This window comes from Canis aureus, chromosome 28 (assembly GCF_053574225.1).
Source record: "Canis aureus isolate CA01 chromosome 28, VMU_Caureus_v.1.0, whole genome shotgun sequence".
NCBI lineage: Eukaryota > Metazoa > Chordata > Mammalia > Carnivora > Canidae > Canis > Canis aureus.
This window is the reverse complement of record NC_135638.1, coordinates 31,951,898-31,966,836: the sequence shown is the minus strand read 5'-3', so window position 1 is coordinate 31,966,836 and position 14,939 is coordinate 31,951,898. Positions and strand designations below refer to the sequence as shown.

At 35.1% G+C, this 14,939-nt stretch overlaps 1 long non-coding RNA gene across 1 annotated transcript in view; it reads left to right on the top strand.

Moving 5' to 3' along the window:
* LOC144300610 (uncharacterized) overlaps positions 1-14,939 on the top strand; it is a 122,678-nt gene that overhangs the window by 83,487 nt on the left and 24,252 nt on the right. Inside the window, exon 8 of the long non-coding RNA XR_013367388.1 lies at positions 12,833-13,010. This is a non-coding gene — a long non-coding RNA (uncharacterized LOC144300610). The remainder of the gene's footprint in view (positions 1-12,832; positions 13,011-14,939) is intronic.

Genomic DNA, 14,939 nt, shown 5'->3' with positions numbered 1-14,939 from the left:
ACACAGTAATGTAAGTTCTTTAAGCTCACAGTCAATGATGTTGGGAAGTTTATAAATCTTGAATGAAGGAATATTATTATAAAAAGGGCATGTAAGTCTAAAAAACTAGAAAACTCTGTATTTAAACCAAAAATATACCTTAAGATAAAAATAAATCTTAGACACCAACAGGATATATAAAGGCTTATCTAAATAAATCAAATATAGTTCAGAATATGCCATTGTGCAAATACTATTTATAATTATGGAAAGGTGTACCCTTTTCAGCAATTTGTGCTATAAAATAAAACAGCAATTCTAATCATCACAGGTTTGTCAGTCGTGTTAAAATCAAATGAATGCTGGGTTACTAAAACATATGGCTTTATAGGAGTGACAATAAAGGTGTGTTTATGGGTTTTAAGACTCTAAGTTATTTATGAGTTATTTGAAGTCAAATTGACAAACGGTACCTATAGAGAAATCCGAAGCAAATGGGAAATTAGGAAAATAATTGAATCATGGAATTATGATGACACCTTTGGGGAGTATGAATTGCCAAACAAGCTTGGTCTACTAGACAGGTTCCCTTAAAGGGACTGAAGAGAAAACCCTCCTTATGGTTATTCAAATGAATACTTTAATTATTATTTTTGTTGAAGCATCCTACTACTATTACTGGTATGGAATGAGGAATCCATAAAGCATTTTGATTAAGCACACTAAAATTGTGTTTCTCCAGTTAATATATGAACTGAATTAGAATTTATTGAAGATAAAAATGTCACTTTAGATATGTAATAACTCCTGTGGTCTCAAATGAATGGTAATATCTCAAATGGATGATAAAAGATTAAGTCCATTTTACATAATAACTCATGTAATTTAGAAAGCAATTGGCTGGGTGGAAAAGGGCTCTGTTTTTAATACTTCTGATTTTCCTATAAATAGAATAGAATTGTGGTGCAAATACAACCCTAAATAGTAAATAACTCTTGCTCTTCAAATCCAAATTTTACTTTTCAGTGAATCTTGATTTATAAAAGTACCCTTCAAATCTTCATCTTAGGACTCCTAGTAAGCCAAAGCATGCTACTGTGATAATCTCTAGTATTTGTTTCTTATTAGATTTTTTAATATTCCTGAAACATGCTAATCTTAACCACAATCTAACTTTAGATTTATGGCAGGGTCTCCATGTTCTCCATCTTACCTAATATAAATACAGTACAAAAAAATCTTTTTGTTTTTAAAGAAAAAGAACTTTAACTTTTTTTTTTTTAAGATTTTAGTTATTCATGAGAGACAGACAGAAAGAGGCAGAGACATAGGTAGAGGGAGAAGCAGGTTCCTTATGGGGTGCCTGGTGTGGGACTCCATCCCAGGACTCTGGGATCATGACCTGAGCTAAAGGCAGACACTCAATCACTGAGCCACCCAGATGCCCCAAGAACTCTTAACTTTTAAGCAAGTTTAGATTTACAGAAAAATTTAAGACACAGTGGAAAGTTTCCACATACCTTCACCCAGTTTCCCTCTTTATTAATTTGTATTAATCTGGCACCTTGACTGTGGTTAAGGAACCAATATCGATACATTATTATTGACTAAACTTGATCATTTATTCAGATTTCCTTAATTTGTACTTGATGTTTTTGTTTTTGTTTTTGTCCAGCACTCATGTAGGATTGCACACTCCATATAGCCATCAGTTTTCTTTAGGCTTTTCCTGGCTGTGAGAGTTTCTCACTTTCCTTATTTTTGATGACCTTAACAGTTTTGAGGCACACTGGTCAGGTTTTGTGGGATGCCCTTCAATCGGAATTTGTCTGATGTTTTTCTCATGAAGAATTTCCTTTTGCTCTCCATTCTCATTTACCTCCGATTTCTCCTCACTGCAATGACAAGTCTTTGCTGTGCGTGGGTAAGCTCTTCAGAAGGTTTTTTATCACTGGGGAGTTTTTGCGGAGTCGTCCCTGACTGCAAAGAGATCGTTTCCCTTCCTTGGGAGTGAACAGCTCCTGAGTGACAAGCTCCTTCTAAAACTGAGAACCAGTAACCTGTCCACTTTGATCATCAAATTCTGCTGCCTTTATTGTAGATTCAACTGCCCTGCCTACAGGTTCTGTTGAAGGTGTCTTTTTTTTTTTTTAAGACTTTTAAATTTATTTTAGAGAGAGAGAAAGAGAGCACTAGCTGTCTTGTGGGGCAGAGGGAAGGGAGAGAGAATCTTAGGCAGACTCTGCACTGAGCACGGAGCCTGACGTGAGGCTCCATCACAGGACTCTAAGATCATGACCTGAGCTGAAACCAAGAGTCAGGCACTTAACTGACTGAACTATCCAGGCATTTTCATGCTTTTCTATTATTAATCTTGGAAAGATACTAAACCTTTCTGAGCCTCAGTTTCATTTATGTAAAATGGGAATGATGGTGTCCATACTACAGATTAGTGTGAGAATTATGTGAGGTAAAATATGTGAAGGGGCAAAGTCCAGAATTCTGCCCTCCGCACACGCTCATCAATATCAAATCCCCTTCTTCTCTCCCCACCCCCATACTTTTCTGAAGCCCTCTCTAATTCCATATGTGTTATCTCTTTCCCTTTCACATTTTATCTCACTTTGAAACTTATTTGTATTTCATGCACATGTTATTTTATTCTCTGCCCCTAAATCTTTTCTACCAGTTCCCTTATCCTTTCTCCTGATGGTATCAGCCTGTGTTTGCATTTCCAGGTTTTTTGTTTGTTTGCTTGTTTGTTTTTTAAATACAATAAAACCAAGCTTTTCCAGCACAAAACTCAAAGGCCTAGGATACTGAACAAAGTTATTGAACATGACTTCCAGAAGAATTGTGCACTCAGTTGATTGGTAGAGGCAAAAACCCAATGGTAGAGGCTTAGTGGGACGCCAGATGTGAAGAAATGCAGGTGGACATTGTGGATTATATTTTAAAGATGATCAGAAAAAGGAAATAAAGAATGGTACTTTGAGAATTCCCCAAAGGAGGAGAGTAAATAGAGAAATGAGAACAAGAAGGGAAAGTTGAACCAGACAGGATTCTATTGGGAAAGGGAGTATAAGAAGAACAACAAATTTTAAGGTATAAAGAAAGAAATTAATTATTTGCTCCGAAAATTTTTATTTAGAGGCTTAGTACAGGAGTATAGTCAACTCCCTCCTTCAAAGATCTTTCTTTCATTATGAAATGTGCAGAAAAATAGGAAAATAATCTAATTTAAAAGTACAGAGCAATCCATTTCTTTTTCGTCTTTTTATTATTTTATTATAAGATATACAAAAAAGTAGAAAAAAAGCAAAGAAAAAATATATAATTTGTTTAATGAATAATTATGAGGCGACTACTCATGTTACCAACACTTATTCCCAGAGAATGTTGGCTGCCCCCTAGGAGTCCTCCACTCCCTTTCCCAAATAGAAGTCCCTCTCACTGTCTTTCTTCTCATTAGTGTTTTCTTGCCTTTAACAATTTACAACAATTTACAATTCCTTAAGCATTCCTAAACAATAAGGTTTAGTTTCTGACTGTTTGAGAACCACGTAGAAATGGAACCATAGTATGGATTCATTTGTTTCTTGTTTCCTTCATTCAGCATTATGCTTGTGAGATGTATCCCTTCAGCTGAATGCAGTTGTAGTTCATTCATTTGCATTGACACATAATGCTCCTTTGTTGAATGTACCACAATTTACTAAGAAATTCTACTGTTGGTGGCTATTTGGGTTATTTGTAGTATTCATTACAGCAAGGCCGCCTTGAAAATTCTTGTACTTGTCTCCTGGCGCATGTGGGTCTTTATTCCCTTAGGTTCTCTACTTCAGTGCAGAACTGATATGTCATACGGAGTGTAAATTTTCAAGTCTGTTGAATAAGGCTGAACTCTTATGAGGTGATCATGCTGATGTACAGGTGCATTATCAGCATATACATGCAGTTTCAGTCGTGTTTAGACTTTGAGTTTAATCTTCTTTCCTTGATTACTAATAAAGTTGAGTACATTATGTCTGTTGGCCATTTGAATATCATCTTTTATGAAGTCAAATTTTTTGACCATTTTATTTATTTGCAGAAGTTCTTTTGGTAGTTAGTATTTTATTGAAACTAGTATAAAAATGAGAGACACTAAAGTAACATCTTTTTAAAACATTAACTCATGCATTTACTAATTTTTTGCCCTGTGCTTTTTCTTGTATTTCAGTCTTTTTTAAAAAAGATTTTATTTATTTATTCATGAGAGACACACAGAGAGAGGCAGAGACATAAGCAGAGAGAGAAACAAGGTCCCTTCAAGGAGCCCTATGTGGGACTTGATCTCAGGACCCCAGGATCATGACCTGAGTCAAAGGCAGATGCTCAACCTCTGAGCCACCCAGGTGCCCCATTTCAGTCTTTCTATATGGTATCACCCCATTCTCTTCCTGTAGTATATCCTTTAGAATTTTCTTACTAAGGTCCTTCAAGTGACAATCTCACTTTCTTCCATCAGAAAATGCCTTTAAATAATAAAAAAAAACATGTATCTAAAAAAATATTTTCATTGGGGGCATAGCAACCTTTCATTCCATTAAAGATTTAGTTCCAGGGATCCCTGGGTGGCGCAGCAGTTTAGCGCCTGCCTTTGGCCCAGGGCGCGATCCTGGAGACTCGGGATCGAGTCCCACGTCGGGCTCCCGGTGCATGGAGCCTGCTTCTCCCTCTGCCTGTGTCTCTGCCTCTCTCTCTCTCTCTGTGTGTGTGACTATCAAAAAAAAAAAAAAAAAAATTAAAAAGAAAGATTTAGTTCCTTTCATTTGTGGTTTTTATTAACGTTCTTTGAAATATCATTCATCAGTTTGTCACTACTTTCAATGCTATTAAAATATTTTCTGATTGTTTAAAATATTTTGCATGATTTTTTGGTGTTAGGTAATTTCACTGTTATCCACCTAAAATTAGCTTTCTTTAAAAAAAAAACATATTGTTAGGGGTTGTTTAGAAGAATCTATGGATTGGTGCTTTCCATCAATTATAGAAGTCTCATCCCATACCTCTTGAAATATTATCTAATTTTTCTCTCTCCTTTCTCTCCTCCCTCTCTTCCTCCCTTCCCTTCTGTCCTCTTCCCTTCTCTTCCTTTTCTTTTCTCTCTCCATCTCTATCTTCTTGTCTACTCTTTGTGGAACTACAATTAAAAAGTATGTTAAGTGAGGGGCACCTGGGTGGCTCAGCAGTTGAGAGTCTTCCTTTGGCTCAGGTCATGATTCCAGGGTCCTGGGATCCAGTCTCACATCAGGCTCCCTGTGGGGAGTCTGCTTCTCCCTCTGTTTATGCCTCTGCTTCTCTGTGTCTCTCATGAATAGATAAATAAAATCTTGGGAAAAAATGTATGTTAAGTGAAAGGTATGATGTTCGTGATGTAAAGATTCAATATTGTTAAAATGTCAGTTCTTTCCAAATTGACTGTAGATTCAATGCAATCTCAATTAAAATCTCCCAAAATTATTTTGCAGCTATTGACAATAGATGACAACAGATGACTGCTACAAAATAAAGAGCCCAGGAATAGACCCACAGTAATATAGTTAATTGATCTTTGTCAAAGGAGCAAAAACATTTTGGTGGAGAAAGGATAGTTTAAAAGAAAAAAAAAAAACAACCAGTGCTGGAACAGTTGGACGTAAAATGGAAAATTACAAAACTTCTAGAAAAAGAATAAGGGTGATTGGGTGGCTCAGTTGGTTAAGCAACTGCCTTCAGCTCAGGTCATGATCCCAGGGTCCTGAGATCAAGCCCTGAGTCAGGCTTCTCCCTCTTCCTCTGCCTGCCACTCTTGCTCATGAGCTCTCAATCTCTCTCTGTCAAATAAATAAAATAAAATCTAAAGAAAGAAAAGAAAGAAAAAAAAGTAGGAGAAATTCTAGGGAATCCTTGATTTAGTAATGAATTTTAGATATAGCACCAAAAGAATGATCCATAAAAATAAAATTGGTAAGTTGATTATCATTAAAATTAAAAATTTCTGCTCAAAGTCATGATGAAAAGAATCCAAAGACAAATCACAAAGTGAAAGGAAATATTTACAAAAACATATCTGATAAGACTGTATGTTTGTTGTATCAATCATATACAAAGGACTCTTAGAACTAAGAAAAAAACTCAATTAAAAATAGATAAAAGATCTGAATAGACACATCACTGAAGAAGATATATAGATGGCAGTTAAGTAGGTGAAAGGATGCTCAATATCATTGTCATAAGGAAATTGAAAATTAAAGTAACAATGAGCTATCATTACACACCTATTAAAATGGCTAAAATTAAAAAAAGAAAAAGAAAACAAATGAGAAGAGAAATCTGACAATATCAATTGCTAGTGAGGATGCAAAGCAACAACTCTCATTCATTGTTTCTGGGAATGCAAAACAGGATAGCCACTTTGGAAGACAGCTGAGTAGTTATTACACAGCTAAACACAGTTGGATCATATGATTCAGCAATTGCACTTCTAGTTATTTACCCAATTTGAAAACTTATAGCCGCACAAAAAATCTGCATGTGAATGTTTATAACAATTTTATTCAGAATCCCCCCAAACTGGAAGTAACCAAGTTGTCCTCAAGTGGGTGAATGTATAAACACACTTTGGTGCATCCAAACAAGGAAATATGATTGAATAATTGAAAAAGTGAGTTACTGAGCCACAAAAAGACATGGGTGAATCTTAAATGCATATTACTTAATGAAAAGAAGTCACTCTGAAAAGCTATGTACAGTGTGATTTTAATTTTAGGACATTCTGGAGAAGACAAAACTATGGGAATCATAAAAAGAATAGTGGTTGTCAGGATTTGGGGGAAGATGAAGGAACTGAGTAAATGAATCTTAAGAGATATTTTAGGGTGAGAAAACTGCTTTGTATAATACTGTTATGTTGAATACACAACATTATACATTTGTCAAAACCCATGGAACTTTATAGTACAAACAGTGAAACTTAACGCAAATTGAACAAAATATTTAGGAAGTTGGGGACCCCAGGGTAAGGTACAGAATGTGATAAAAGAAAACAATCTAAGTATATAAAAAATGTAAAAAATAAACCACTGAAGGCTGGAGGGGAAAAGATACAAACCTAAGTAACATTGGAAATAAACAATATTTATATGGTGTTCACTGTTGTTGTTTGACAGCTTACTGGGGCCATTTTATCTAGTTCGTGACTTGAGTGAGCCTGGATCACTCAGGTTATGGAAACCTAGGTTGCAAATTCACCCATGGCTTCCCAAATTATTGTCTCTTTCTTTTTCACCCTGCTTTGTTAGTACTAAGAAAATCTTCCTTGTAATCCATTGTGTGTATACAGTTGAGTAGATTTACTTCTGGTTTATCCTTTTATCTTAAGCATTTAGCACTTTTTAAATACCTTGCATAACCTAAAGAGGTTCTCCCTCTCTAAACTCCTTATTTTGGGTGGCTACCGAGCTTTATGTTTTATCTGTCTTCCCTGAGGAGGTTGCCAAGCTGAAACCTAAATTTTCAGGGATCAGCAAATTCTTTAGAACAAAAGTGGCCACCAGTATATTAGCCACCTGTCTCTCATTTTCTGTTTCTGTTCTCCTTATATTTGGCCAGCTAGTACTCTACTCTTTTGTCAGCTCTTTCTTGTTTTGGGGAAGATACTTTTTATGTTTTATCTTGCACTTTAGTTCTCAGAGGGTGTTATTGCTTGAATAACCAGGCCCATTCATGGAAATCAGACCTTCAACATATTCTTTTAGTAAGTATTTAAATGTTTTGTTTCTGACACTGTTTTCAATACTGGAGGGACAGCAATGAACAGGACAGTAATCTCTGTTTTCAGGGAGCTTGTGGTGATCACAAAGATCAAAACTTTGAAAAATAAACAAAGTAATAAGAAAATTTCAGGTGTTAATATTAAATGATATAAATCTTCTTAGGAAAGTAGAATTGAAGGTCATGTTATGAATGAGTATAAATGGATATGGGACTGGGGAAGCTAGTACTCTTGGGTTGGATTAAAATTAATTCCAGTGGGAGTTACTCAATATGAATGACATGATTTCAGAGCAATAATATGGGGCCAGTTGAATTTAGGCAGTATGAGTTAAAAATGGATCCAATCAGAATTGATAATTTTCCTACTAGTGTCTAACTGCTTAGGAGGAAGAAGTAGGATAAAGAGAAACTTACATTCTTATGTAAGTTATATTCTTACAAAAATATTACAAACTTATATTCTTACATAAATTTGGGACACATGCATTTCTTCCTCTGCCAAAACATATTGTAAGTGTAAATTTAGCTACTAAAATGTTTTTGACAGTGCTACATATAAATATCATGTAAATTGTATTATCAAGCATACCACATTTTTATTAATTACTTTGTTTAGTTGTTAACCCAAGTTGTCCTAGTTCCTGGTCCTACATGAGTTTAAATTAATTTTGTTGGGATCCCTGGGTGGTGCAGCGGTTTGGCGCCTGCCTTTGGCCCAGGGCGCGATCCTGGAGACCCGGGATCGAATCCCACATCGGGCTCCCGGTGCATGGAGCCTGCTTCTCCCTCTGCCTGTGTCTCTGCCTCTCTCTCTCTCTCTCTCTCTCTGTGACTATCATAAGTAAATTAAAATAAATAAATAAATAAATAAATTAATTAATTAATTTTGTTAATTTTATCTTCCTTTTATTAATTTCATTAATTTTATTAATCTTTCCAAAGGGCAACTTCTGGCTTTGTTCATTTTTTATATTGTATTATAGTCTTTCTACTAAATTGATTTTTCCTATTATTTTTATTATTTTCTACTTTATTTTGCCTTTTTTCTTTTCTTTTATTAACAGGGAATATTATAGATTTTTTTCAGCCTTTTTCTTTCTAAATATATTATTTGAAGGCTACAAATTTTACTTCAAAAATTCTGAGTTCCTCAAGTGTTGAGCAATATTTTCATTATCATTCAGTTAAAAATATTTTCTAATTTTTTTGTGATTCTTCTTTGACTTGTGTGCTTAGAAATTAGCTGCTTAATTGCCAACAGTTGGTGACTTTCTAGTTATAGTCTCTCATTAACTTCTAGTTTAATTCTTCTAATGGCAGTTTACATACTCTGAATGAAATCAATCCTTTGAAGTTCTTAAACCTTCTTCTATAATGTAGCATATGGTTAACTTGGAAAATATTCCGAATGTAGATTTAAAAAAAATATGTGTTTTGTGGTTGGTGAAAACAATATTTTATGTATTTCAATTAAATTTGTTAATTAAGTTTTCTGTCCATTTCTAACTCTCTATCTTCTTGTTCTATTAGATACGGAGAATATTTGGTCTCTTACTATGACTCTGAATTTGTATACTATTTTTCGATTTATCAATTTTGTCACAAAAATTTTCTTTATGTTATTGAAAATGTATTAATTTTGGATTGTACAAATTCCTGGTGAATTGATGCTTTTATTATTATGAAATATTCCTTTTAATCTCTAGAAATGTTTTCTGTATTAAAATATGCTTTGACCATTAACATAAAAATAGATTTTTCTTGTATTTAAAAAGTGTCTCTCACAAGCAGCATTTGTTTTTTATTTAAATTAAATGTATTTAATTTCTTTTCATTTTAAAAACTGAATCGTTTTCCTCTTTTTGTACAGTTTTGCTTCTTTTCTTGGCAAAACTATATAAGCTTTTCTTAAATTTGCATCTGAAAACATCTTTATTTCCATATTCCTATTGAGAACTCAGCATCTTGTCTTATTGTTTTCTCTTTCATCGTATTTTATCTCTTTTTCTCTTGTTCCTTTTAAGATATCTTTTTTTTAAAATTTTTATTTATTTATGATAGTCACAGAGAGAGAGAGAGAGAGAGAGAGAGAGGCAGAGACAGAAGCAAGCTCCATGCACGGGGAGCCTGATGTGGGATTCGATCCCGGGTCTCCAGGATCTCGCCCTGGGCCAAAGGCAGGCGCCAAACCGCTGCGCTACCCAGGGATCCCCGATATCTTTCTTTATATCTGTCTGTCATCCTGCCTGTCTCTCTGCACCCCCATCTCTCAACAGTTACATTATATGATATGGCAAGTGGAATTTTTTATTTGTCCTACTAAAACTTACAGAGGTTCCTGAATCAAGGCTTGATCTCCTGCAACAGTTCAGAATTTTTTTGTCATTGTCTTTTCAATCTGCTATTAAATCCATTTCAGATACTGAACATTTTAATTTTTTAATCTCCATATGTTTCTTTCATTCCAATTTTCTGCTGAAATTCTCCTTCTCTTTATTTCTTTCACTTTTTCTATTGTTTAATATGTTAAACATGGTTATTTTAATATTCTTTCTGCCAAGTTAAAAATCTAGATCACCTGTAAGCCTGTTTCTATTATCCTTTTTTTCCTTTGGTTTTGATTAATTTAGCCTTGTCTTTTGGCACTTAAAATTATACAGGCTACAGATGATATGGAACATCTCTTTCTTTGCTTGAATGATTGACTTCTTAATCCAATCAGGACTGTGACTCAGGCCACATTGAAGTTTTGGTAAGGTTTACTTCTGGTTCATCCCATGATTCTAGGGTGTACCCCTTCAGGATTTTCAACAGGGTAAGTGGTGTGGCCAGTTAGTCTTCCTGGTGGGTCTTGACTTTGATTTCTGGATTTGCTTAGCTGCTTCCAACTTGCACTTCTTAGTTTTGCAAATGCCTTGAGGGCAAAAATGGCTGATGGCTTTCAGATCTCTAGCCTGTCTCTCTAGCTTCATAAAACTGACAAAAGTGCAAATATTATTAAACTCTGGATTGCAGGTAATTTTGTCACTATTATTATTATTTTTAAAGATTTTATTTGTTTACTCGTGAGAGACATAGAAAGAGAGAGGCAGAGACAGGGGTAGAGGGAGAAGCAGGCTCCCTGTGGGAAGCCGGATGTGGGACTCAATCCCAGGACCTGAGAATCATGACTCAAGCATGGAGCCACCCAGGCACCCCTAATTTTGTCATTATTAATGCAAACAATTGCTTGTTATCATCATCAAGATTATTTTTATTATCATTATTGTATCATCAAGAAATCAGTATTTTCTTGGATTGAGGATGGGATTAAATTACAGGCCTGGGTTTGTAGCTTTTAACCACCTATTTAAAATCAAAGCTTTACAAAGTCTTAAGGATCTCATTTTGAGAGATTCTTACCATAACAAAGAACTCTATTTTCTGGATACTTTCACAGTGCCTTTCTCCCTTCCCTGCCTTACACATTGTTAACTATTTCTAGTAAAATCTAGATAATGTATCATAAATGCTTTCATACTTTTTCTCTCAGCTACAATTTTTTAGTTGTAGCTAAAAAATCACCTTAGTTGGTGTGGTGATGTCTTTAGTGAGATCTCTCCATTATCTAGATGAAAAGGCATTGCCTCAACTTCCTTCCATTATTCGTGCTTATTAATGATCCTTTCCATTATCTCCATCACTGCTTTAATACAGTTTGGTTATTTCTAAAAAGATTTTGTAAATTAAGGTAAGACTGCTTAGAGATAATCAAGGATATTTTATTTATAAAATATCACAAATATTATTTAAGTTGTTTCTGCTGATAGCCCTTTCTGTAACTTAGACATGAATCCATAAGGAGGTGACTTGAGAACCAGTCTCTAAGAGAACACAGTTCCAACTACTCACCCCTTTCCCATCCAACATTCATTCTCCTTCTGCCTAATTCTTCCTCAAGATGTAATAATACATTTGAAGTTCTAGCTACTTTTACTTTTATGTTCACTACTTTTTAAAACTATCCTAGAACCCGACATGAATCCAACAGCTGCTAATAATTACTTTCAAATGCATGACATGTTTTTCTTTGCTATTTAAAAAAAATATAAATTATTGGCTGTACCTTGAATACAATTGTGAAAACAAACAAGTAATTTCTGCAATTACTTATTTACCTTATAACAATATTTGTAATTTCAATAATAAAACCAGGCTGGTCTGATGCTCATTTGTTATAAAATAAAAAAATTAAATATCTGGCCTCAGAACTGATACTTGTAGGCTAAAATCAATTCAAAGCATTTCATTTATCGCCTCAACTGCCAAAACATCTACTTATAATCATCTTTGTCCAGATCAAAAATAGAAGAGTTTCATGATTAAAGATGGTGGATTCTTTTTTTTTTTTTTTTTTTTAGGTCTAATAAGCAACTTTGTTGTTGTGCTCCCTTTTAAAATCCCCAAGAACAGGGGCAGCCCAGGTGGCTCAGTGGTTTAGCGCTTCCTTCAGCCCAGGGCATGATCCTGGGGTCCTGGGAACAAGTCCTGTGTTGGGCTTCCTGCATGGAGCCTGCTTTTCCCTCCCTGTGTCTCTGCCTCTCTCTGTGTCTCTCATGAATAAATAACATCTTTAAAAAAAATCCCCAAGAACAGCCAGAAATATGTGTAACTAACATAGCAGTGCTTTCTATGTTTGTTTCTCTATTGCTCTCCTTTCTAACCTTCTGTGGCCACTATATATACCACAACTACTCCCAGAAGACAGAAATAATATCAGTGAATAGTTTTCTAACATTTGTTTTATTTTTCACATATGATTTTTACCAAGAGACTTTTCACTTAAAAGTACTAATTATTTTCAAAAAACTTTATTGAGCTTAGAAATACATGGCAAATTTGACATCTTCCACAGAGATTAGGAAGACACAATTTTAAAAGATTTTTTTTCTTCATTGCTGGACTGTGTATGATATTTGGGTAAAGATAAAATATTAGGTAATTTTAGATTATATTTACAAATGCAAAATATTTTTTGCATGTTTGTGAAAAACATCTCTTTCTTTTTTTAAAGATTTATTTACTTATTTTACGGAGAGAGAGAGCACAAATGGGAGGGCCAGAGAGAAGGAGAATCCCAAGCAGACTCTACACTGAGCATGGAGCCTGATGCAGGGCTTGATTTCATGACCCTGAGATCATGATCTGAGCTGAAACCAAGAGTCAGACGCTTAACCAACTAGGCCATCCAGGTAGGTGCTCTGTGAAGAACTTTCTTAATTATTGGTTCAAAGAGCTTGCTTCTTACTAATCCAGAGTTCTCTGGGTGACTCTTGGTCTATTGGTGGTTACATGATGGCTCAGGGAAACCCCTGTACAAGTCAGGGTGCCCAATTCCTAAAGTCAGGTGGGTTGCCCCATTCTAAAATGTTCTCTGAAGGTAGAAGGAGTCAGGGCTCACAAGCTTAATTTGGGCAAGCTGGTTGAGTGGTGACACAATGTGACATCACTCACAAGGCTTTCTCTTCAAGATCTAAGAAAGTGCCCTGGTCTCCTGTTTAGGAAAGCTGAAAGAAGCAGGCCATAGGGATGAGGTAGAAGGGTTGTGGGGTTATCTCTGGATTACTTACTCAATGAATAAGTTGTGAAAATTTATGTCTAAGAATTGTAAGATATTTGGAATCTAAACATAAAAAGGCACACCCACTGTTTTGTGACTAATGATTTTTTCCCTCTAGTTTGCACTCTTAGAGAAAAAAGGTATTTGATTTCAAAGGCATTAGTGACAAAATTTTGAAGACCATTACCAGATTTTCCTTTAGATTTTACCATGTACTTCTTCTAACATAATTACTACAAAGAAAAGTAAAAATACACGCTTTACACCTTCAGAATTCAATAGATATTTATATGGATGTCTTTAATTTCCATGTATCTAACTACTGACTCAACATTCCCTACCCAAACCTTTCTATCTCAAGTTTCCTGTATCTAATTAGTTGGTGTACTCATCCACTTATTTGCTCAAGCCAAAACCTGGGGAGTCACCCCATATTCTTGCTTTTTCACTCACACACCTCTCATTTAACACATTATCTAGCACTTCATCTCTACCTGTAGCATGTGTCATATACCTGTCTCCTTTTTCTATCTCTATTGTTACTACCTCAGTCTAAAGCTGCACAAAGACCTACCAACTCCATCCAATAACTTCCGTACATTTCCTGGCTTTCGTTTTCGTTTTTATACAATCTGAGGTCTGTTAAGAAGCCAAAGTGATCTTTTGAAAGTGTATATCAGGTTGTATCACTCCCCCAGTTCTCACTGAATTTAGGAAAAGAAATCTAAACTCTTTATTACTGCCTTTAATTCTTACAAGAGCTGGTTAGTCCTTGCCACTCTCCATGATGGGGCTCTGTTTCTGGATTTGGCCACATCCATTCCCAATTTGGAGCATCTATGCTCGCATTTTCTCCTAAAATCTTCTTACGTCTAATTTCTTTAAAAAAAAAAAAAAGATTTATTTACTTATTATGATAGAGAGAGAGAGAGAGAATGAGGCAGAGACACACGAGGAGGGAGAAGCAGGCTCCACGCCGGGAGCCTGATGTGGAACCCGATCCCGGGTCTCCAGGATCGCGCCCTGGGCCAAAGGCAGGCGCCAAACCGCTGAGCCACCCAGGGATTCCCTTATGTCTAATTTCTTTATCTCAGATCTCTGTTAGAAGATTAATTATCTGCTTATTCAGTCTAAAGTGGCTTCCTCATTGCTCTCTGTAATATTATCTTTTATTATTTTCATATTACTTATTAAAATATAAATTATCTATTTTGTTTATTTGCTTTGTCATTTGCTCATAAAACTTCATGAGAAGCCTTGGAGAAAACTCCAAGGCATCTTGTTTGTTGTTGATTGATGTTCTGTCTCCAGCACTTTGAAGAGTGCCTGGCACACAAGAGGGTCTCAACAAATAATTTTTATATGAATAAAATGAATAATCAGTATACTTATATGAAAGGTACTTAAATGAATTGGAGGCATCGTATTAAAAAGTGTCAATTGATAATAACAGATCCCAAGGAATACAGAAGAAACAGTGGAAAAAAAGCATTTTCAAGGTAGGCTGAGATTATTCAGGAAGGATTTGAGAAGGAAATTGTTTTAAGAGTTAGGTTTTAAA